Genomic DNA, 24,758 nt, shown 5'->3' with positions numbered 1-24,758 from the left:
AGCAAATTGGCAGTCAGTGGGAAGAGTGATAATTGGGGTGGTCACCAAAAGTGTTCATGACTCTCAAATGCTCAGAAAAGGGACTTCCCTGAGGGAGATCAGTCTACAGCCCAAGACAAGGGGCCCAGGCTGCTCTTCTTGAACAAGGATCCAAGCAGGGGAGGAGGCAGGAGGAGGACGAGCAGGAGAGACAGCAGGTGGGGTGCTCCTGGCTGGGACTCATCCTGCCGGGAGCTGCTGGCACCAGGGTCTCATCAGGTGCTGCAGGACTCTCTCAGTGGAGTTCAATGTGGCTGAGCTCTTGCTCATGTCTGTCAAATACTGGATGTTGGAGATGGTGGAGTTGAGTGTGAGGGCCTTCAGGTCGTGCCCCTTGGCTGCAAGAAGAGAGGGAGAGAGATGGCCATCACTGAGAGCTGGGCTGAGACCAGATCAGAAGCCTGAACTCAGTATCATCTGTTGCCTTTGCTCCCAGTGGAACCACCACTCAATGCTGCGCTCATCCAAGTTGAAGCCAGCATATCTCTCAGCTCCTCCTCCCTCCCCTGCCGGTAACACCAACTGCACCTACAGATTGCTCCTCAATGCATTCCTTCTGTTCATTCACGTCCCAGGTAGGTCTTATCTTTTCTCACCGGAACCAACACCCTAACATGCTCACTGGATGCATTGTCTAAAGGATGTTCTCTGCCTTGAACATTAGAAGCATTTTTCTGAAATGAAGATCTCACTAGAACACTCCTGCTCTAGCATCACCCATGGCTCCCTAAGGCCTTCAGGGTTAAGTTCAAACTTCTTGACCTGGCACTCAAAGCCCTTGCACATCTGGCTCCTGCTGACTCTTCAGCCTCATTGATGCATTCACTCTGAGTTAGGCTTTGTGCTTCAGGCAAACCAAATTCCTGTCACTTCTCCCGTACACTATGCTGTTTTTGCCTACAGGGCCATTGCTCATGCAATTTCCTCTGCCAGGAACACGCTCCACACCTTATTTCCCTATATAATTCCTACTCCTTCTTAAAGACCCCAATTGGGCAAAACTCCCTCCAGAGAGCTCTTCCCACCCAAAGGATGCCAGGTGCTTCTCCTCAAAACATCCCACCTTGTATTAGAATTTTCTGTGACTTTCACAAGACCAGGGGCTCTCTGAGGGCTGCGTCAGATTGAAATATTGGTATAATCCTTGTGATCAGCATGCTTGCCCTCAAAGCAGAATTGCACACCTCGGCTTCCCAGCTGCCCAGTAAGAATTGGTCAGTTGAGGTGTGGGGCTAGAGAGCTCCTCTGGGGAAGGAAGAGGGGCCCCCTAGGCCTGTGGTGGCTTCTGGTTGCTCAAGCAATGAGGAAGTAGGCAGGAACATGCTGCCCAGCTCAGGAGCTGTGGAAAGGGCTGTCGTCTGGGAGACACAGAGACCCCACACAGTGGGTGAAGCCCCACAGGCTCATCTGCACTCCAACAGTGGCTGTCCCAGGACAACCATTCACAGGTGAGCCATAAATGTGAGTGACAGAAGGAGGGATTGTGTGAGTAGCGGGATGTTCGAGCCTGTGAGTGAGATGAACCCAAGAGAGACAGTGTGCTTGAAGAAGAGAGAGACGCAACAAAGAGACAGGTAGAGGCACAGATAGAGGGGATACCTGGATGGACAGAGGAAGAGCGGACAAATGGAGGGTCACAGGGAAAGCAGGAAGAACAAAGACAAGGAAGAGAAGTTGAGACATGGGAGGAAAGAGGATGGAAGGAGAGAAGAAGGACAAACCGGCGAACAGGCAGGAGGACAGTTGGACAGATTGATACCTGGACAGATGCTCGGGTGGATAGATGGAAGGAAGGAAGGAAAGAATGGAGGGAGCGAGGGAGGGAGGAATGAAGGATAGGAGGAAGAGAGGAAGGAAGGAGTCTGAGAGGAGGGAGAACTGGGAAAGTCACCTGCCCACGTTCAGAGGGTGCTTTAAAGGGAGGGTAAGGCTGAGAATACAGGACCCCTAACTCCCAGGCTTGTGTCCACCTGTCCCAATGCTGCCTGTTATTACTCGTAGAGACGGGCATATGGATGTAAAGGAAACCTTGAGCCCTACCCTCACAACACACAAAACTCAATTCCTGGACACTTTGACCTAAAGGGGAAAGGTAAAATAATGAAACTTCTAGAAGACAACATAAGAAAACATCCTCGGGACCACAGGGTAGAAAAAACTTCTCAAAGAAGACACACACACACTCTCCATACAAGAAATATCGGTAAACTGGGATTCACTAAAATTTAGGCTTTCGGTTCATCATAAGACACATTACAAGAGGGAATTTGCAAGTCACAGGATGCGAAGAGATTGTCCCAGTTCCAATATTCAACAAAGGATTCACATGCAGAATACAGAAAATCTTCAGCATATTTATTAGATAAAATGCCGTGAAAGAGATACATATTAATGCTGCTTATTTTAATGAGCCACATTTATTTGACAAGGACAGTGAACAAAGCAATCTGAAAAGCAGGGGGTGAAAAACGAACAGTAGATAAACAGAATCCCAGGAGGGTTTGGAAAAAGCAAGAGAAGCCCCTTACATAACAGTTCATTGGCCTTAGAAAAGGAAAGTACTACTGGATTCTGTTAGGAAGTCAGAAAGATTGAAATATCTAGTGGCTTCAGCGGAAAAATAAGATAGGAAAAAATAACTATGATAGTTATTTGATTTTCCTCCAAATGACTTTATCCCTTAGAGAGCAAGGCACTTTCCTTTTCAATCATCAACACATCAAAGTTTAATTTCCCTCCATTTAGCCTTTTTCGTGGCCATAGGTTAGAAGCAGCAAAGGGGCTCAGCAGGCTGAACCAGTCTGCAGACATACTCTGTCCTGTTCCACACTGGCTCACACATGTGCAAAGTGGTCGCTTCTCACAAGGGAAAAGCCTGCAGGGCTGAGGGGCAGCCACCCCTTGGACCCTGTTTGTTAGTACCATTGGAAATTTCTCCTGAGTCCCTACTCAAAAAGGAAGTGGGTGGGGGGTAGAATAAGAAGGCCATATATTTGAAGGAAATAGGAGAAAATATTTCATTGTGAAAGTAATAAATGTTGCTTTTCAGAAGTCATGTGTATGTTGAAAGTCTATGTCTTAAGGTACCATAATGAAACAACGTACACCTCATCTTCTCCCTCTTTTATCTGAGCATTAGGTTAAAATCCATGAAATTCCTAAGCTTAAAAAAACACACAAAAATCACAAGGAAAGTTTTGGAGGTCATGGATGTGTTCAGCACTTGGTTGTGGGGATGATATGATGGGTGTATGCATATGTCCAAACTAATCAATACACATATAGAAAACGTGTGCATTTTTTGTCTATTACTCATACCTCAACAGAGCTAAAAATTCAAATAAATTCCTAATTACTTTTTGAGGGTGCATAAAAGTCAAAATTTCTAATAAAATTCAGATTGTTAATTTCTCAACATAAATAGCATTCCTGCTTTGATGGGTGACCCCACAACTCTCAAAAAAAATCAAGAGCAGTTGCTACTGTCAATCTCAGTGGAAGTTATTTTCAACACCTCACCCCCTCCTTTACACCTCATTATTTAAAAACCAAGGAAATAGTCTTCAGCTTTTAAAATGAAGGAGTAAATGAGTCAGCTTGACATTATACTTTATTCAAGATTTAATGTTAAGTAAAGGAAATAACTGAGCATGAGCAGAATCCCTTCCATAACTCATCTTTTCTCCTATGCTGATAATAAAAATGACACTCTACTGAAACATAGTTTGCATCATATATTCTCAAGTAAATATATTTCACTGCTGGAGATTTGATTTCGTTTTTTTTCTTTTTTTAATCAATAATTTACACAAAAAAATCAATTTAGGAGATAAAACGTATTGCTATTTAGAATTACTTCCTGATTGTAAATTACTAGAAGTGTAAACATGAAGTCAACGCTAAGGACGTTTTAATTCCTTCAATTCATTTTGCCAAATTTCTTTTTTAGAAAATAATGTTAATATAGGACTTTGAGAAACCTGTTTCATGACACCCTAATCTGTTGAAGGATAATTTTGAGATTCTCATTCAATTTCTTCATATTCATCTATAAAACTTATTTGGCATCTTTCATCTTTTTAACATTTTCATCTTTTTAACTTTCGAAGGTTTAACTTTCCAAGAGACTATTTTTTAATGACGAGCTAACTGATGAATTTGTGCACCAACTGTTTTTTTGAGACTGAATATACAAATGGACAAAGGACAGATCATATATGACAGTATAACTCTGACCCCCCAACGTGGGAAGCAAACATCCCAAGAAGCCAAGTCACAGCCCCTGCAGCATTCAGCACAGAACAGTCAGCACTTGGTCAGTAACTGCCAGTTTCCAAAACTCTCGTTCTGCTTTCAACACAGGACCGCCAGAGAAAGCCACATGTGCTCCCTAAACCATCACATAGGATGCCTGCCTTCTATTTAGTGAGCTCCAGCTTCCCCGTGTCAACAAATTCCAATCAGGCCACCCCTCCCCCACTCCCCTGACCTCTGCCACCCTCTCCCCTCCCTTTCCCTTCTCTCCTCTTCTTGTGCATGCGACAATCCTCTCCTGTCGCATTACAGTCTCTGCAATATTTTTAACGTGTGATAGACCAGCTCCTCCCTCAGAGTTCTTCCTGGTCCATATTTTCCTAGCTTAGCTTATGCGTTTATTTTTTCCATGTAGGATCATTTATCTAACTCAACAGAAAAGCTCGTTAAAATTTTTATTGGCATTGTATTCAATTTATAAAGTAATGGGACTGACCATTTAATGAAACTTCCTAACTTAAAACATAGACTGACTTTCCATTTGCCAACTATTTTTAATTGAAATTTATAGTGTGATCATTGTAGATTCTACACTGCTGTAAGGAATAACTCCAAAAGTTCCAGTGTACACTTTACCCAGTTCCTTACAATGATAACATTCTGCAAAACTATAGGACGATACCACAGCCAGCTTGTTGGCATTGATGCAATCCACTATCTTATTCAGATTTCTCCAGTTTCACTTGTACTAATTTGTTCCTGTGTATTTAGTTCTGTACAATTTTATCAGATGTGCAAGTTTCTGTATCCATCACAGCTAAAATAATGACCAGTTTTATCACTACAAGGTATTCTTGCATTGCCTATTAAAAAATCAATGGATGTTATTTTTTAGAGCAGTTTTACGTTTACAGCAAAATTTAATGAAATACACAGTGTTCTCATATAGTCCCTGCCCCCACATATGCATAACCTTTCTGTTGTCAATACCCCTCATCAGAGTAGTATACTTTTCACAATTGATGAACATACATAGGCACATCATTATCACTCAAAGTCCATAATTTACATTAAGGTTCACTCTTGGTGTCAGAGATCACTAGGGTATAACTCTGTGGTCCATTTCTGGATTCTCTACTCTGTTCCATTGATTTATGTAGCTGTCCTACAATGAAAATGATGATGCTGTGATTACAGTATGTACAAGGCAATACTAAATATTGTTAAAGTGTTTACTGCTGCATTATTCTTCCTGTCATGATTGTTTTAGCTACTCTCAGCTATGTGCCTTTCTATATAAATTTTAGAAAAAGGTGTCTCTGTCTACAAACTGTGGTGGAATTTTTATTAGAATAATATTAGACCTATAGATCAATTTGGGGATAATTGAGACCTGTCCTCATTATTCTATCCAGTAACATGGTGAGGACTGCAGAATTCTCAGCACATAACAACTCCTTCCAAACCCCCACACCAGGAGGAGACTCAACCAAACTCTGGCGTGGCTTCTAGCTGCATAAGTCTGTGTAACCGGAATGACTCCAGCCCACCATTAAAATGCCTTCCTGAGAGCTCAAAGCTGACAGAAAAATTTTCTATTTATTTTAGTCAACACCCAATTATAGGCCTCTGATCCCCCTTCTTAGAGTATTTACTAAAGAGGGCTTACAACTGTAGATATGTATCTCTCACAATTCTCTAAAGGACCTAAGAGCCACTCCTTTGAAATACGATCATTAAGACAGATAGAGCCTCTTTCTCTCAACTTCTGAGTGAGGATAGAATCCTAACTTTGATAACTGCAAAGTAACGAACACAGTGGGTCTAATCACAGTTACACTGACCAACCTTTGTACTTTTTTACTTCTTTGACTCTACTGAGCCCCTGAACCCTGCTCCTTCATTCCGTCTTTAAAATTCTAGATTCACCTCCGTACAAATCTGAGCGCAGCTCAGCTTCTGTCAGCTGTTACTGAATAAAATCTGCTTTCACCACTTTAACTAATTTCTGCTGCATTTGTCTTTGACAATAGTAAGGCTCTCAATTTATTTGCATCTTCTTTAATCACTGTAATCGGTATTTTATAATTTTCAGCATCAGATCCTGTACACATGTTCTTGAATTTATGCCTGAATATTTCATGTTCTTCGGAGTGGTTCTAAATAATACAGCATTTTCAAGTTTATCATCTGCAGGTTCATCATTAGTTGTAGAAATAAAATGGTCTTTTGTGTGTTGATCTTGTACTTGGTGAACTTTTTGTACTCATGTATTAGTTCTGATTTTTTTTTTTTTTGTAGATTCCCAGAGTTTTTTTACACAGACAACAATGAAACTAGGAATGGTTACATTTTTTCCTTTCTAAACTCTATGGCTTTTATTTCCTTTACTTCTGTTATTGCCAGAAGCTTCAGTATTTTGTTGAATAAGAGTAGTGAAAGTGGTATTCCTTTCCGTGTTCCTTATTGTGGGGAGAATCATTTAGTCTTTCCCTGTTAAGCATGAAGTCAACTGTGCATTTTCTGTAGACGACCTTCAACAAGTGAAAGTAGTTTCCATCTATTTCAAACTTGCTAGAAAATTTTATGACAAACAGGAGTTGGATTGTATCAAATGTTTTCTCTACATCTCTTGCCTATTAACAAGTCTTGCCCTTAAACAAATAGACAGCCAGTTATTTCTCTGGCAAAAATTGGTTTATCTGGGATTAGCAAAGAATAGCCATTTGGAGTGTGCAACCATGGCAAGCCATGCAGGAGCACCCAGCAAGGAAGAGAGGAGAAGCTCTTTTATCTCAGAGTGGGGAAAACTGTGGGGGCTATTGGACACAGTCTTGAGGGCAGTGGCTTTTCATCGGCAGAGTTGTGACAGTCTCTCCTTGGGTTAGTTTCTGACTGGTCAGGAAGAGGATGTCTTTATTCTTCCTGTTGCACTGCGCCTTTGACATAGGGCATGAGAACTCCCTCTATTAGCCTTCCAACACTATTTCAACTACGTTTCCGTTTATTAACTTTCACATGTCCCCATTTTGATTGCCATCTTTCTCTGAAAGCACTGTTGATCTGCAGTCAGATTTTTCCACTTTCAGTAGCCTCTCGTCCCTCGAGGCCAGGAAGGAGCTTCTCTGGGAGTCATGTCCCAGGTTGGAGGAAAAACACACAGATTGGAAACCTATTGTGGCCACATTTGAGGAACACGGAGTGAGAGGAGGGAGAACTCTCTGGCACTTTTTACCTGAAGTTTGCATGTTATCAAGATCATAGGCATTGGAGATGATCTGAAGTGTCATGTCATCCTCAAAGGTTTGGCAGACAAACTTCCAACAGACCTGGTCCAGACACCTTGGAAACCTTCGCATCAGATACTGTCTGCTTCCATTTGGAGAAATCTTTATTTTTAAGTCACCAAATGATGTGCAGTTCCCCCCAGAGTTTGTGCTTTCTTCAGGTGTGTCCCATGAATCCAAGTCTTGAGTTTTGTGGCAAAAAGCTTGGCTAGCAGCGCCCGATTGAGGAAAATACTATCATCTTGGTTGAGTTTTGTTAGTTTGAAATTTTTGGTAAGTTGTTCCTTGTTTTCAAGTTGTTAAATTTATGAGAATGGAACTGTTTATATTATTTTCAATGGCTGAAGAACCTGCAGTGATCTATCCCTCTCGTGTGTCTCAGGCCTTTGAGGGTGAAGAGGCTTCCCCAAAGCTTCTTGAGGCAGAACCCTGTTTGCTGTTGGCCTCTAACAGCTTGAGTGCATCTGGGTTGGGGAGGAGACAGAGACTTCCAAGAACAAGTTGTTTCTTCTTGAAGGAATGCTGAAGATGCCCAAAGTATGGTACTTTGACATACAAATTATTTGGAGCCAAAAGCAATCGAGAGCCCGCAGATGCAGGAAAAACTCTTGATCTCCACCTTGACTGCTTTAAATGAAGGATAGACTTCCTCTTTGGAAAGGAAATTTATGTTTATAAAGGAAATTTCCATTAGTAAAAGCATCTGCACCAGAAAGAGAATGACTCTTAGAGAATTTTTTTTGGAGGAAGATTAGCCCTGAGCTAACATTCCCCACCAACCCTCCTCTTTTTGCTTAAAAAGATTGGCCCTGAGCTAACATCCGTGCCCATCCTCCTCTACTTTATACGTGGGATGCCTGCCACAGCATGGCTCAATAAGTGTTGTGTAGGTCCGCACCTGGGATCTGAACTGGTGAACCCCAGGCCATCAAAGCAGAATGTGTGAATTTAACCCGTGTGCCACCAGGCCAGCCCCTACAGAATTTTTTTTTTTTTTTTTAGGAAGATTAGCCCTGAGCTAACTGCTGCCAATCCTCCTCTTTTTGCTGAGGAAGACTGGCCCTGAGCTAGCATCCACGCCCATCTTCCTCTGCTTTATATGTGGGACACCTGCCACAGCCTGGCGTGCCAAGTAGTGCCATGTCTGCACCTGGGATCAGAACCGGCAAACCCCAGGCCACCAAAGTGGAACGTGCGCACTTAACCAGTGAACCACCAGGCCAACCCCTAGAGAATTTTTTTAACTGAGAGATTTATCTGCATAACAAGGCAAGCTTTATTTATTATACATTTTCTCCCTTCATCTTCCCATAATTTTCCTTCATCCACTTCCTGCTGCTGCTCACCCAGATGGCTGCCTGCTTCCAAGCTCCCCCATGTGCACCCAGTGTGGACTGGACTTGCAACTGGCAGCTGGTGTGGAGCTGCCTGCTCGAGGGCTGCAGAGCCCCATCCTAAGTCTCATCCCCAGCATGACCTACCTGGCCAGCAATACTCAGGATCTGCCACCACTGCACAGGATTGGGGCCGCGGCACTGATGGTTCAGATTGTGGGCAGTACCCAGCCCAATTCCCACTCACTTTTGTTGACCACACGCCTGTGCTGTTTGCAGATGGTACAGATTTAAAAGAGAAGTCATATCCTGCTGTTAAAGTGGAACTGTTGGACTGACTTGAGGGATTTTTCAACACCTGTAAAACTAAAGAGAAGCTGGGAGAATTATCAGAAGAGTTCTACAAAAATGAACTACTATCGATTGAAATGTTGAATATACATGTCCCTGCAGTTGCTAAATTGAGACGTCTTTTAGACAGTTCTCCTAGGGAAGATTTACTAGACATTCTGACATCACTTATCCAAACAAGCAACAGAAATGCTCCAAATTTTAGATACTGTGACTCTGGAGGAAACTGTCCAAGATGATGATACCACTGCTGGTGAAACAAATGCAAGAATTGAAATTGCTTTAAAAAAACAGAAAACTTGGGGCCGGCCTGGTTGCACAGTGGTTAGGTTTGCGTGTTCTCCTTCAGTGGCCTGGAGTTTGCCGGTTCAGATCCTGGGTGCAGACCTATGCACCATTCATCAAGCCATTTTGTGGCAGGAGTCCCACATATAATGTAGAGGAAGATGGGCATGGATGTTAGCACAGGGCCAGTCTTCCTCAGCAAAAAGAGGAGGATTGGTGGTAGATGTTAGTCAGGGCTAATCTTCCTCAAAAAAAAAAAATTATAACAATAAAACAGAAAAAGTGAGAAAGATGATAATAAATGCATTATATGAATATGCCTCAATAGGATTTCACACATCCTAGGTACTTTATTTTCTGGCACATTGTTATGGGATATCATGCAGGTGATTTCGACATATCCTGTGTGTTTTCCATGCGTGTCCGACACCTGATTCTGGCGTGTCCGGCAGGTAGTTTCAGTGAATCAGGCACCTGGTTCCGGCGTATCCAACAGGTGGTCCCGGCATGTCTGGTAGGCGATTCCAGCACATGTGACATGTGGTTCCGGCGTATCCGGCAGGGGATTTCGACGTCTCCGGCAGGTGGTTCCAGCATGTCCAGCACCTGGTTCTGGCATGTTTTGCAGGTGGTTCCGTCATGTCGGCACCTGGTTTTGGCATGTGCGACACCTGTGTCTGGTGTATCTGGCAGGTGGTACTCACAAGACTGGCAGGTGGTTCAGATGTGTCTGGCACCTGGTTTTGGCATGTGCGACACCTGCGTCTGGTGTATCCGGCAAGTGGTTCTCACAAGACTGACAGGTGGTTCAGCTGTGTCAAGCAGGTGGTTCTGGCATTTCAGGCACCTGGTTCTGGCTTCTGCTGTACCTGTTTCTGGTGTATCCATCACATGGTTCCAGCGTGGCTGGCACATGGTTCTGGCATATTCGGCAGGTGGCTTCAGCGTACTGGGTGCCTGGTTCCGGCGTATCTGACAGTGGGTTCCATGGTTTCTGGCAGGTGGTTCCTGCGTGTCTGGCATGTGGTTCCGGTACGCTCTGAATGTGGTTCCAGCATGTCCGTCTGGCGGCTACCATGTGTCCAGGACCTGATTCCATCGTGTGCGGTTGGTACTTTCAGAGTGTCCAGGTGTTGGTTCCAGCATGTCTGGCCGTTGGTTCCCGCATGTCCAGGGGTGATTCCGGTGTGTCCAGCAGGTTGTTCCCGCCTTTTCCAGAAATTGCTTCTGGTGTACCCAGGACCTGGTTCTGGTGTATCCGGCAGGAGATTTTGGCGTGTCCAGCAGGTTGTTCCAATGTGTTACGCTGATGGTTCCGGCCTCCGTGGCAGGTGTTTGTGGCATGTCTGGCACCTGATTCTGGCGTATACGGCAGGTGGTTTCAGAGTATCTGGTACCTGGGTGCGGCACATCCAACAGGTGGTTCCGAAGTGTCTGGCAGGTGGTTCCGAAGTGTCTAGCATGTGGTTCTAGTACGTTCGGAAGATGGCTCAGGCGTGACCGTTGGGTGCTTCAGGCATGTGCGGGAGTTGGTTCTGGCGTGTCAGAGTCATGGTCCCAGCATGTCCGTCATTTGGTTCCAGGTGGTTCTGGCTTGTCTGGTGGGTGCTTCTAGTGTGTCTGGCGGGTCGTTCTGGCATGTCTGTGTGGTGGTTCCAGAGTGTGTGGCGGGTGGTTACGGCATGTCTACCAGGTTTTTCCAGCACCCAAGGTGCCTGGTTCCAGCGTATCGGGCAGGTGATTTTGGCGTGTCCAGCAGGTGGTTCAGGTCTGTCCGGGAGATGGTTCCGGCGTGTCCAACATGTGGTTCTGGCATATCTGAGAGGTGGCTCCGGTGTGTCCGGCAGGTGGTCCCATTCTCTCTGGCACATGGTTACGGGGTATCATGCAGGTGATTTCAACGTGCCCTGTCGGTTGTCGAGGCCTGTCTGACACCTGGTTCTTGTGTGCCCGGCAGGTAGTTTCAGTGAATCAGGCACCTGGTTCTGGCATATCCAACAGGTGGTCCCGGCATGTCTGGTACGTGATTCCCGCCTGTGCAGCACATGGTTCCGGCGTATCCGGCAGGTGATTTCGACGTGAGCGGCAGGTGGTTCCAGCATGTCAGGCACCTGGTTCTGGCATGTCTTGCAGGTGACTCACTCGTGTCTGGGACTTGGTTCTGGCATTTCTTTAAGGTGGTTCATTCATGTCCAGCACCTGGTTTTGACGTGTACAACACCTGTTTCTGGAGTTCTTGGCAGGTGGTTCTCACAAGACTGGCAGGTGCTTCAGGCGTGTCCAGCAGGTGGTTCTGGCATGTCGGGCACCTGATTCTGGTGTGCCCAGCATGTGGTTCCAGACTGTCTGTCAAGTGGTTCAAGCTGGTCTAGCAGGTGTTTCAGGTGTGTCCAGCAGCTGTTTCAGGCGTGTCCGGCACCTGGTTCTGGCCTGTGCTGGACCTGTTTCTGGTGTATCCGTCACATGGTTCCAGCGTGTCTGGCACATGGTTCTGGCATATTCGGTAGGTGGCTTCAGCATACTGGGAGCCTGGTTCCGGTGTATCTCACAGTTGGTTCCATGGTGTCTGGCAGGTGGTTCCTGTGTGTCTGGCATATGGTTCTGGTACATTCGAAAGGTGGTTCCGGCATGTTCAGCAGGTTGCAACAGTGTGTCTGGGACCTGATTCCATCCTGTCCGGTTGATGCTTTCAGAGTGTCCTGGCTTTGGTTCCGGCCTGTCTTGCAATTAGTTCCCACATGTCCGGTGGGTGATTCTGGCGTGTCTGGCAGATTTTCCAGCCTTTTCCAGAAATTGGTACTGGCGTATCCAGGACCTGGTTCCGGTGTATCTGGCAGGTGATTTTGGCGTATCCAGCCTGTTGTTCTGGCGTGTTAGGATGGTGGTTCCAGCTTGTGTGGCAGGTGTTTGTGGCGTGTCTGGCACCTGGTTCTGGCATATTTGGGAGGTGGTTTCAGTGTATCTGGTACTTGGTTCTGGGATATCCAACAGGTGGTTCCGAAGTGTGTGGCATGTGGTTCTGGTAGGTTCAGAAGATGGTTCCGGCCTGTCCGTTAGGTGCTTCCAGCATGTCTGGAAGTTGGTTCTGGTGTGTCAGACTCATGTTTCCAGTGTGTCCAGTGGGTGGTTCCAGGTGGATCTGGTGTGTCCGGTGGGTGCTTCCGGTGAGTCTGCTGGGTCATTATGGGATGTCTGTGTGGTGGTTCCAGAGTGTTCGGCGGGTGCTTTCGGCATGCCTGTCGGGTTTTTCCAGCCTCTAAGGTGCCTGGTTCAAGCATATCCAGCAGGTGAGTTCTTTCTCAGCTTCCTAAAGAGCTGGAAGCAAGACAGTTTGTGGCTTGTCTCCGCTTGAGGGATGGAGGCAGTGCTTTGTGCCATCCACCTCTCGAGCAATATAGGGCATGGTTGAGAGCAAATGGGCCTTTCTGACATAGGGGCTTTCTGACACTCTCTCCACGAATGCACAAGGACAGTTGGTTAAAAGCCTCTTGTCTCTATCCTCCTAAGCTTGTGGAATCACAATCATTCGGGCCTTGGCCCCCTTGCTTAAGGGGAAGATGTAGCCATTACCCCTGAGCCGGGTTGGCAAGAGGGAAATGTGGCAGAAGCAGAAGTTCTAAAGCAGCGAGTTAAGGGCTGGGAGGAAATGGCGTTCAGCTGCCTGTGTATGAGAGGTTCCCAATATGCTATAAGAGCACTGTGGAAAGCGACTTCTTTCTCAGCTTCCTAAAGAGCTGGAAGCAAGATGGTTTGTGTCTTGTCTCCCCTTGAGGGATGGAGGCAGTGCTTTGTGCCTTCCACCTCTAGAGCAATGTAGGGCACTGCTGAGAGCAAAGGGGCCTTTCTTCCATAGGTGCTTTCTGACACTCTCTCCTCCAGTGCACAAAAGCAGTTGGTTAAAAGCCTATTGTCTCTCTCCTCCTAAGCATGTGGATGCACAATCATTCGGGCCTCAGCCTCCTTGCTTAAGGAGAAGATGTAGGCATTTTGTCTGAGCCGGGTTGGCAAGATGGAAATGCCCCAAAAGCAGAAGTTCTAAAGCAATGAGTTAAGGGCTCCAAATAAACAGCATTTCAGGTGCCTTTGTATGAGATGTTCAAGGTACACTATAAGAACAGTGTGGCAAGTGAGTTCTTTCTCAGCTTCCTAAAGAGCTGGAAGCAAGATGGATTATTGCTCATCTCCCCTTGAGGGTTGGAGGCAGTGTTTCGTGCCTTGCAATTTTAGGGCAATGTAGGACTCTGCTGAGCAAACTTGGCCTTTCTTCCATAGCTGCTTTGTGAACACTCTCTCCACCCATGCACAAGGGCGGCATGAGAGGTTGCCAGTATGCTGTAAGAGCACTGTGGAAAGCGAGTTTTTCTTAACTTCCAAAGAGTGGTTGGTTAAAATCCTATTGTCTCTCTCCTCCTAAGCATGTGGAAGGACAATCATTCGTGCCTCAGCCAAATGATTCGGGCGGGACTTGTGTGACCCACCTGCCTTAAATGCTGGAACCAACTGTTGGACACTTCAGAAGCATCATCTGGAAACGGTGGAACCACCCATCGCAGATGTGAGAATCAGGTCCAAAACGTGCCAGAAGCACCTGCAGGACACACCAGAACCATCTGACTCAAACGCCAAAATCACCTGCCGGATACACAAGAACCACTTGATGGACACTCCAGAATCACATGACGGGCATGAAAGAACCATCTCTCAGAGTGCCAGAACCATGTGCTGGAAATGCCGGAACCACATCACTGACAGACATGAACCACCTGCTGGACACGCCTGAACCACCTGCTTCACTCGCTGGAACCACCTTCTGGACAAGCCAAAATCACCTGCCGGATACACTGGAACCAGGCCCCTTAGAAGCCGGAAAAAGCCAACAGACATGCCAGAAGCACCTGCCGCACACTCTGGAACCACCATACAGACATGCCTGAATGACCCGCCATACACACCAGAAGCACCCACCAGACACGCCAGAACCACCTGGAACCACCCACCGGACACACTGGAACCATGACACTGACACGCCAGAACCACCTTGCAGACATGTCAGAAGCACCCAAAGGACATGCTGGAACCATCTTCCGAACGTACCAGAACCACATGCCAGACACACAGGAACCACCTGTCACACACTTCGCAACCACCTGTTGGATATGCCGAGACCATGTGCCAGATACACTGAAACCACCTCCCGAATACGCCAGAACCAGGTGCTGGCCATGCCACAAACACCTGCCAGACAAGCCGGAACCACCAGCCTAACACGCCAGCACAACCTGCCGGACATGCCAAAATCACCTGCTGGATAAACCGGAACCAGGTCCTGGATACGCCAGAACCAATTTCCAGAAAAGGCCAGAGCAGCCTGCCAGACAGCCTGGAATCCCCCGCCAGGCATGCGGGAACCAACTGTCAAACACGCCGGAACCAACACCTGGACACACTGAACGCACCAACCACACACAAAGGAATCAGGTTCCGGACACATGGTAGCCACCAGTCGGACACGCCGGAACCACCTTCAGAACATACTGGAACCATATGCCAGACACACAGGAACTACCTGCCAGACACCACGGAACCAACGGTCAGATACGATGGAACCAGGCGCCCAGTACGCTGAAGCCACCTGCTGAACACGCCCAAACACTGTGCTGGACATGCCAGATCCATATGATGGATACACCAGAAACAGGTCCAGCACAGGCCAGAACCAGGTTCCAGAAACAGCTGAAACAGCGGCTGGACACACCTGAACCACCTGTTAGACCAGCCTGAACCACTAGATGGAGAATCCTGAACCACATGCCAGGCACACTGTAACCAGGTGCCCGACACGCGAGAACCACCTTCTGGACACGTCTGAACCACCTACAAGTCTTGTGAGAAACACCTGCCGGATACACCAGATACAGGTGTCGCACACACCGAAACCAGGTGATGGACATGACTGACCACCTGCAAGACATGCCAGAACCAGACATGCCAGATGGGGAAGAGGTGATTTTGGGGGAGAGGAGCTTTGTAGATTTCTCACTTGGGCACTTACCTGTTTTGTTCTCCATCCAGGGTTTCTCCTGGGAGCAAGTTCTTGAGAAATCTATAATGAAAAGTATGAGCTATCTACATAGGGAGAACTCAGACTTCGTTCAGCAATTTCCTGGGCGTCTGGAGACTCGATAGAATACTTTTTTCTTTTTCCATTGCCAACACCCATGCCCATTCAGGCCTATGTGAGTTTTTACAATGCTCCTCCAACTGGTCTCCAGGCCTCCAGCGTGCCTCATTTCTCTTCATCGTAGAGGACAATAGCAGATCAATGTTTCTGAGGCATGGCTCCACCAGTGCCCTCTCTGATGCGGAAACCTTCCTCTCACTGCCTACCTGATAGACTCCAACTCTCTGCCTTAGCACTCAAGGGCCCCTCCGCCTTTCATGTATCCCACAGTCCTGCCAAACCGAACAGTACCCACTACCCAAAAACACACATTGCATTCTTCTCTTTCACCTCTGCCTGATCAGATGATGGACTTGAAACAAAGCCATCATTTGCTAGTTAAGTGACTTTTGCACAGGTCATTTCACCTCCCTGACCCTCAGTTTCTGCATATATAAGTGATGAATAGTAAGAGTCACCTCATATTGTTCTTATAAAGAATTAAAATTGACTTAGAGAGCATATGCAAAAACAGCTGGCTCCCTGCCTGACATGCTGCAGTCACCAATAATTATTCGGATCTAAATATTGGCTCATGCCATGCCCTGCTTCTTTTCCTATTAAAACCTTATCCTTCAAAAATCGGTGTGTACCCTTTCTTGAAGACCAGCCCAAGGTGTAAACTGAAGTTCATTTTCCTAAGCTGCTCAGTAACATTTATAACGCAAAGTCTAATGCGTTAGACCGTTGTTTTTTTTTTTTAAGCAAAAGAAGCTAACTCTGGCTAACTTCAGTTTTCTTATTAAAGAAATTGACTAGAAGGATTTACGGTAACTCACATAACTGAAGGGAATTTTTGAAAAAATCAACAAACAAAAAGCAAAAATAAGCTTTGGAAGACACAATAGAGCACAGTGTATAGTTATTATTACTGCCGTTCACCAAATATTGTCGGCTCTTCTCTGGCACACAGAAGGGATGTATCTTCTTGGCCCCTTAAAGTCAAATGTGACTTTGTGAGCCTTTGGCAAATGAAACTTGAGCAAAAATGAGGCTGTCTCTTCCAGACAAACCTTTGGCAAACAGTAGGAGTGTGTTTTTCCTGCCTGGCAGTTGTGCAAGAAGTTGGATCGAGCATCTTTTAGCTGCCATCTACTCAATCCTCCAGACTGAGCAAGGATAATACAGAGCCAGCTCCTGATGACATGGAGCATGTTCGAGAAATAAACCTTGGTTATTTTTAGCTGAGACTTAGGAGTTTGTTGTGAATACAGCACAACATGGACTATCTGACTGGTGAAAACATATGTAGGGGAGGAAGACATTTCCTCTTCCCAAATGTGGGTTCGTCTGGCTGGAGAACGAATTAAATTCACATGAGACAGAAAAGCAAGAGAAAATTGGACAAAGCTTTATGAGGAACCGTGGCCCGGTGCCTTTCTTCCCGAAGGAAGAAAGGGCACCAAAGAAGTGGGGTGCACATAGTGGTTATATACCGCCAAATGGGGTGTTTCACATGTGATTGAAATGTCCCTCCCACAATAGTCACAAGATTGCCCTGTCGGCACTTGATGGACACAGCAGGTAGTGGGTCTGCTATCTCAGTGGGCATAGCAGGACTCAAGTCGATTGTCTGGAGCTGGGCGGTCACAGGTGAGCTCAGCAATCAGTTCCTAGCCTAAGGAAAGATGCTTAATCCTTAAGAAATGCCAACGTTGGGAGGGGGAGGAAAGTCAGTTACAGGAGGTTACCAGACTAGCACAATAAAATGCAGATTTAAGTCCTTGCCTTTGGTATTGATTAAGAGTTTTTAGAGAGAAGGTCATCTCCTTTCTTCTTCCTGGTACAGGGAGGGAGGCAACTTTTACAGATAGAGATTTACCTTACAAATGTAAATGTGCCCTAACAAAGGGCAAGTTCCATTCCTCCTTCCCTGTCCCAGTTTCTCAAAAGCAATCAGCCTCAAATAATCCTGATGCCAAAGAGACATATCTTGGGGTGGCCATTTCCAGGTCCCCACACATACATATTACCAATTTCCTGTGCTGTTGACCAAAATGACTTCAGTGAGCCAATATTAGAATTCCTTTTCACAAAGGTGGATAAGTGACAGATTAGAAGTCTACACTGTCCCAGGAGTGTAGACAGATACCATGCTTATATATAGCAAAAATATTTCCTCATTTTGTCCTTTACCTGTCAATAAAAAAGCATATCTATAGAAATCTGGAGGTAAAGCTCCAGACAAAACCAACATGGTGACAAGGAGGAACATTACATACTTGTAAAAGGAGCGACAGATGAGAAAATAATAATAATGGCTGGGAACTTATAGAACCTTGCATTGAAAGGGATCTCATATGGAACTCAGGAAATATTTATAGCTGAAAGCACTACATGACAAAATCTGGTGGATGGAATTAAACAATACTTAGAAGAAAGATACCTTCAACATACGTATCTAAAAAGAAAAATTAGAAACCAATGAGCTACTTGTTCAAGAAGCTAGACAAAGAGCAAGACAGTAAAGTCAGGAAGAAAGGAAATGAGAAAGAGAAATGCCAAACCTTTGTTTCTATTTATTTGCTCTTTATTTATTGCTATGGACTGAATTCTCTCTCCCCACCATTCATATATGGAAGCCCTGACCCCCCCTTGTGACCATGTCCAGACACAAGGTCTTTAGGAAGTAATTATGGTGAAAATGAAGTCATAATGGTGGAACCTAAATCAGATAGGACTGCGGCCTCATCAGAAGTGGAAGAGATCTCTCTTTCTGTTTCTTCACACGCATACACACACCCCACCATCTGAGGACTCAGTGAGAAGGGGACCTTATGCAAGCTGAGGAGAGAGCCCTCGCCAGAACCTGACCATGCTGGCATCCTGCTCTCAGGCTTCCAGCCCCCAGAATGGTGAGAAAATAAATTTCTGTTGTTTAAGTCACCCACGCTATGGCATTTTGTTATGGGAACCCAAGCTAAGATGCTTATCTTTCACAGTTTGTTCCTAGGTTCTGGTACCAATTCCAATGTGTGTGGGGTTGTGGGTCGGGGGAGTCCCCCCCACCAACAAGCAATTCTTGGGACACCAGCTGGGTGTCCTACAACTCAACTCGATTCTGACACTATGTACCCAGAGACAGCATCACACCCCACAGGTTAAGGGTTCAGCCCCACAAGACTGCCCCCACTGCAGGTGCCAACAGCAAGTCTAGGTTGTCGCCTATGCTTCTGAGCAACTGGCTGTCAGTAGGAGGTTCCCAAGACTCTCTACTCCGGTTCGACGAATTTGCTAGGGTGGCTCACAGAACTCAGAGAAACCTCTTACTTACTAGATTACCTGTTTATTAGAAAAGGATATGACTCGGGAATAGCTCGATGGAACAGACGCACAGGGCAAGACATGGGGAAAGGGCACTGAGCTTCCACGCCCTCTCCAGGTAACCACTCTCCCAGAACCTGCACGTGGTCACCAACCTGGATGCTCTTGGAAATCTGTCCTTTTGGGTTTTTATGCATAAGCCGTTTATTTATTCTCTTACCCTCGGCTGCTGTTTTTCCTTCCCCATTTATAGCCCAAAGCCAATCAAAGAAGGACATGTGCAGTGTGATGCTGTTCCTGCACATTTTTTAAGTGCATAACAATGTAAGAATTTGTTAACGGAGACATACACATGTATGTCTTGACTCTGCATAAAAATGTAATCTTTTGTTAATGGAGCCATGCACATGGATATTCTTGGAATCATAAAGAATGTAATTAATTTTAGGATATTGATACCTATGATGAGGGAGGGAGGAGAACGGGATGGAAATGTGAATTTTAGGTGTGACGGCAACATTTTGCTTCTTAAAAACAGAGATATCGTTGTGGGCTGAATCATGTCCCTGAAAATTCATATGTTGAAGTCCTAACTCCAGGACCTAAAAATAGGGCTGTATTTGGAGAGAGGGCCTCTAAAGAGGTAATTAAGGTAAAGTGAGGTCACATGGGTAGGCTCCAATCCAATGTGACTGATAGTCACGTAAGAAGAGAAGATTAGAACTCAGACACACACAGAGGGAAGACCGTCTGAGGACACAGGGAGAAGCGGCCGGGGAGAGAGGCCTCAGAAGAGACTATACCGGCCAACGCCTTGATCTTGAACTTCAGCCTCCAGAACCGTGAGAAAATAAATTTCTATTGTTTAAGCCACCCTACGTGTGGTATTTTGTCATGGCAGCCCCAGCAAATGAATGCAACATCGGAAGCAAATAGGGCAGAATTTAACGTCTGTTCTTTCTGGGTATTGGGGCCGGAGATAGAGGTCATACTATGTACTCTTCTGCATATTTGAAATATTTCCATAATAGTTAAGAAAATAACAAGCAGATCCCGAAAAAGAATAACCAGAGAGTAGAAATTTATGTGTGATTACCTTACAGGCCAAGGTGGGTTTCGTGTTGGGCAGGTGGTTCTCTTCCACAGGGTGTGTCAGTCACCCATGAATTCCCGTCTCTTGGCTCTGCCATTCCTGATGCCTGTATCATTGTCTGCAACCAATCTGCACAAGGAGAAAGAAGGAACACGGAGAAGACACACCTGCTTTCAAAAGTTCCAACCTGGAAATGGCACACACCACTTCCACTCCCATTGCATTGGCTGAAACATAGTCACACGCCACACCTCACTGCAAGTTGCTGGGTGACTGCCTTCCTGGGCACCCAGGACAAGGATGTGGACAAACAGCCAGTAGTCCCACCCACAATGTCATCAGGTTGACCCTGGTCTTCATGCTGCTGCTCAGTCTACAGCGTGTCTGCCAGCTCTATGGTTAGGGTTTAGATATTTTACAAAGTCGCGGGGTTGGGGGTCATGGTTTGGGACTTCAAAGAGGAGGAAGCCGATTCACAAGGAGACAGGAAACCAAATGTTTGCTGGGCCATCTCTAAACAAATGAGAGAGAACTTGTGTAAAATGGGCCCGGCTAGGTACCTTCTTCTCTACCACATCTAGAGTTCCCTACGTTGACAGCTCCTTCCTGGAACAGGCCTTCTGTCTTAAATTCTTTTAGGCAGTTAGGGGCGAGGCCAAAGTTTCTTTTATATATAAATTTTATGTGTATATATGTAATTTATAGAACTAAATAAATGAATTTAAATATAGATACAATGGATTATATATTCTATTATATATCAATATTAATATATATTATATATATATAGATAATCTCCTTGGTTCTCCAGAGAACCCTGACAAATACAGGAGGAGTTAATATTCTTTTCTCGATGGCATTTACATTTAATCATTTGAAATTCTTAGTTATGACATTGTTATGGCTTGCAAGGAAGTGTCCTTTTCAGTGTTTCATTTAGAGGCCTCAAGATACCAATTTTAAAAAGTTTCCCATTTTATTTGTTTGGTTTGATAGGCTTTTTCCAATTGAGTGCACAGATAAACCAATTTAGGTATTTCAAAGGAGCCCCATTTAGGCCAGCGAAGCTTTAAATCACCCTGAGTAATCTGAGCCCAGTGGGACAGAAATCTACATGTAGAAGGTCTGTATTCTTTAAAGACAAAACCAGCAGGAGTCCCAGAGTGGGGCTGTTCTTCGGTGGTCCTCTTAGAAAATGGACTTCTCATTTGTATGAACTTACCAAAGGATCAAAGGCCCAGAAAAGGAGTGAAAGAAACAGAAGTTTCTAACAAAGCTGACAATGGAAGGATGGCCAGAACCAGTATCAAAGGACGCCTACATAAAGAGTCTGGACCTCTACCAAAAATGGGTGGTCCAGGCCCAGGAGGACTTACCACCAGGAACCAGAGCCACCAGGAGGAGACGACAGAGCACAAAAGATTCTTTGCAGGCACCTTGCTTGTGTCTGTGAAGTGGCACCAGAATTGAAGGTCAGTAGCTAGGGATCCCACTTCTGTCACCACGTAAAGTCAGCAAATAAGAGGCATAAACTGCAAAAGAACCAAAAAGTTTATTTGGGGTCTCAAGAATTGCAATTCAGGAGATGTAGATTCGAGTAGAAGCTCAAATGTGCTCCTAGGAAGACAAAGGAGGCAGGGGTATATAAAAGGAAAGGACACAGGCTTACAAAGCTCTACAGTGAACAGTTAATGACTGGTTCTGGCATGGGGTGAGCTGACTTGCCAGAACATAGTTGGTCCTAGGCAGACTGCCCCTTCTTGGAATGAGGAAATACTTCAAGATGTGACCTCTGCTGTCAGGTAAAGCTCAAAAGTTCAGTTAACGTCTGGTGGTGGATGTGGTGTACAAGCATAAGCCCCACTTCCTTAATGGCCTCCCAGCTCCATTTTAGAAGCCTTGAAAATGGTACTCCATTTTGTCATTGTCATCCACCACAGTCACGCACCATGTAACAATATTAACGATGTTTCGGTCACTAATGGACCACATACATGAGAGTGGTCCCATACGGGTAGCACCACATAGCCTGGGTGTGTAGTAGGCTCTACCACTTAGGTTTGTGTAAGTACACTGTGTGATGTTCACACAACAGTGAAAGTGCCTAATGATGCATTTCTCAAAACATGTCCCTTTCATTAAGTGAGGTATGCCCGTACTGATTTTAGTCTTGTGAATGTTGAATAATGAATTATTCATTTCAATTATTTGAGCCAGCCCCACTGGCTGAAGACGGTAAAGGCTGACTGAAGCAAGAAACTAAAATTTGTTATTCAACATTCACAAAACCAAATGAGTAAAGAACTTTAAGTTCTATATCAGGGTTCATGTAAGGCAAAAACATTCTAAAGGAAAGATGGATTTGAGGACATATATGATTCTGAGTATAAATGTCTGGGTACTAGCAAAAATTCCAGGGAGCATTTCAGACTTTCGAGGCAGTGGAATTGGTGAAACCAAAGTCAAGCTCTCCAAACAGTCAAGGGGGCCCAGGCAATATCTGGAGTACAGGTGGAACAGGCAGAAAATTCCATTAATGTAATTGTATGATATGATGAACGGACAGAGTTGGAAAATAGGATGGCAGGGTAGGGCAGAGGGACCTGGAGGGCCCAGGATGGATGGAGAGATCAGCTGGGCTGGTGGGGGGAAGGGGCCATGGGCACACCCTCTTCATGTCCCCTCCCCCACCCTCTGAAACCCTTTGTGACTCTTCAGTGCTCTGTGATGCAGGCCTGGGATTATAGGCAAGTGTGGACACTCTCAGAGCTCAGTTGCCTCAGGCAGCCTTGCGATTCAGAAAATGGAGTTCAGTCAATGGAATGTTCTCTCATTTCTGAATAGCCATATTGAGTTGTTGTTGAGCATCTGCTCAACATTCTTAGATAGTGACCACAACCTCACCATCGTGTGTGGGTTGTGGTTGCTTCTTCTGTTCCTGTGCTTCCTGGTGGGGATTCCATCTTTACCAACCTTCTGGAAAACCAAAATCTACCAAAAGGTAAGGATCCCTGGGCAAGCCACCAACAGGGATTTTTTATTGTTGTTTCCATTTCTAGTCCCACATTTTTAAATGAGTTGGTCCAGAGAGACTCCTAAGATGGCAAGTCTGAATAGAGGATAGAACATCATCCTTCTAGGGGAATAGGCCAGGCAGGACTAGGGGTTCAGCTGGGACTGTTTCCCATTTAAAACTCACAGACCATCTGGGTGTGGTGGAGGATTCCTGGATAAAATCCCATCACTGATTTCACGGCCCTGCATTAGGTTATTTAGAGAGTTTGGGATCTGTGTAGGAGAACACTGTTCCCAACACTGGATCATGAGTCACGTTCCCATGTCGGGCGTCATTCGACCAAACTGTCCTTTGTATTGGGCAGATCAGGAGAGCAGGGCTGAGCCTCTGAGCAGACACTGGAGTGTGAGCTCTGTCCCAGGATACAGGGTCCTATCTGAGGAAGCACAGATGTGACTGTGGGCCTCAGAGTCTATGCCTTCCTTGAGCAGAGGACTTCTGACTGAGAATATCAAGTGTGGACTCTAGCCAAAAATCCTCCTTCGAGTTTTTCAAAGAAGGAAAAATTGAAAGTATCTTATCACCTTTAGAAATTCAGAAAGGGAAAGAACACAAAGTGCTAGTAATAAAAATGGAGAGTGACATTAATCTTGGATGAATATCTGAGTTTCCTAGAGAGAGGAGCAAGCCAACTAAGTCCTCGCTCCTCATTCTTTTCTTTTTGTTCTCAGCGTCAGGGCAGAGCCAAGAGGAGAAGAAGAGGTGGAACATCAAGTGGTAAGGTTCCACCTATCCCACCTGAGCTCTCCAAGGGTGACCCTTCCTGTCCTCTCCATGAGGTCCCAGGTCCATGGTCTCTGAGGATGTCAGTCGCTAGATAGAGTCCCTCTCAGAAGATAGAGGCCTCAGAGGAAAGGCTCATGGGAAGGTAGTCAGAACCCGAGACATTTCTCAGATTCCTGCTCTGCCCAGCTCTGGGCATGAAGCAGTGATGGGCCTGGACAATGGGTGTTGCCCAGTGGGTGGCCGTGGGAGACGTCAAGAGTCAGAACTTCTGTCTCCTGACCTTGTAGAAACTACGTTGACTTCCTGGATGATCAGACTCCTCGAGGTAACCATTGACCTATGTTCCTCACATGGTGGTTTTGAACATCCCATGGGATAATGTATGTGACAGTACTTTATAAATGAAGCAACAAACACATGTGAACCTTATTAATATTATCATTGACCGTTTGACCACATCTACTGGTTCTTGGGGCTTTCAGAGTTAACAGCCCGTTAATATCCCAAGGGTCTCCCCTAAAGGGACTCCTGTGTAACACCTATGCTTCTGCCTTTATTACATGTAATTCACTCTTCTGGTTTCCCAGGTTGGAGAAATTACCAGAGGGAAACAGAGGAGAAAAGGAGGCTAATTTCTATTCTGAAAAGGTGACTAGTCTTTTCTTTCCTGATCCCTCTTTGACATGTTCTCTGCAATTCCAGGGATTCAGTACAGCCTGCAGTAGTCATGGGAGGGGTTTGCCATAGGAGTGGGTATGTGAATGAAGGCCTTGGGGTGAGGGCTGCTGAGTGTATGGTGAAGTCATAGACGTGGGGCATTGTGAAGGGG

The 24,758-nt window shown here is 45.6% G+C and overlaps 1 long non-coding RNA gene across 1 annotated transcript; it reads right to left on the bottom strand.

The window, feature by feature from the left end:
- Positions 1-227: 227 nt before the first annotated feature.
- Positions 228-21,656, bottom strand: LOC139042854 (uncharacterized). The gene is made up of 3 exons (XR_011499992.1): positions 21,504-21,656; positions 20,131-20,256; positions 228-377 (listed from the first exon to the last, which is right to left on the bottom strand). It is a non-coding gene; the product is annotated as an uncharacterized lncRNA (long non-coding RNA).
- Between the last annotated feature and the right edge of the window lie 3,102 nt (positions 21,657-24,758).

This window comes from Equus asinus, unplaced genomic scaffold, assembly GCF_041296235.1.
Source record: "Equus asinus isolate D_3611 breed Donkey unplaced genomic scaffold, EquAss-T2T_v2 contig_1, whole genome shotgun sequence".
NCBI lineage: Eukaryota > Metazoa > Chordata > Mammalia > Perissodactyla > Equidae > Equus > Equus asinus.
Note: the sequence above shows the minus strand (reverse complement) of the source record. Positions and strands in the feature narration are given on the sequence as shown.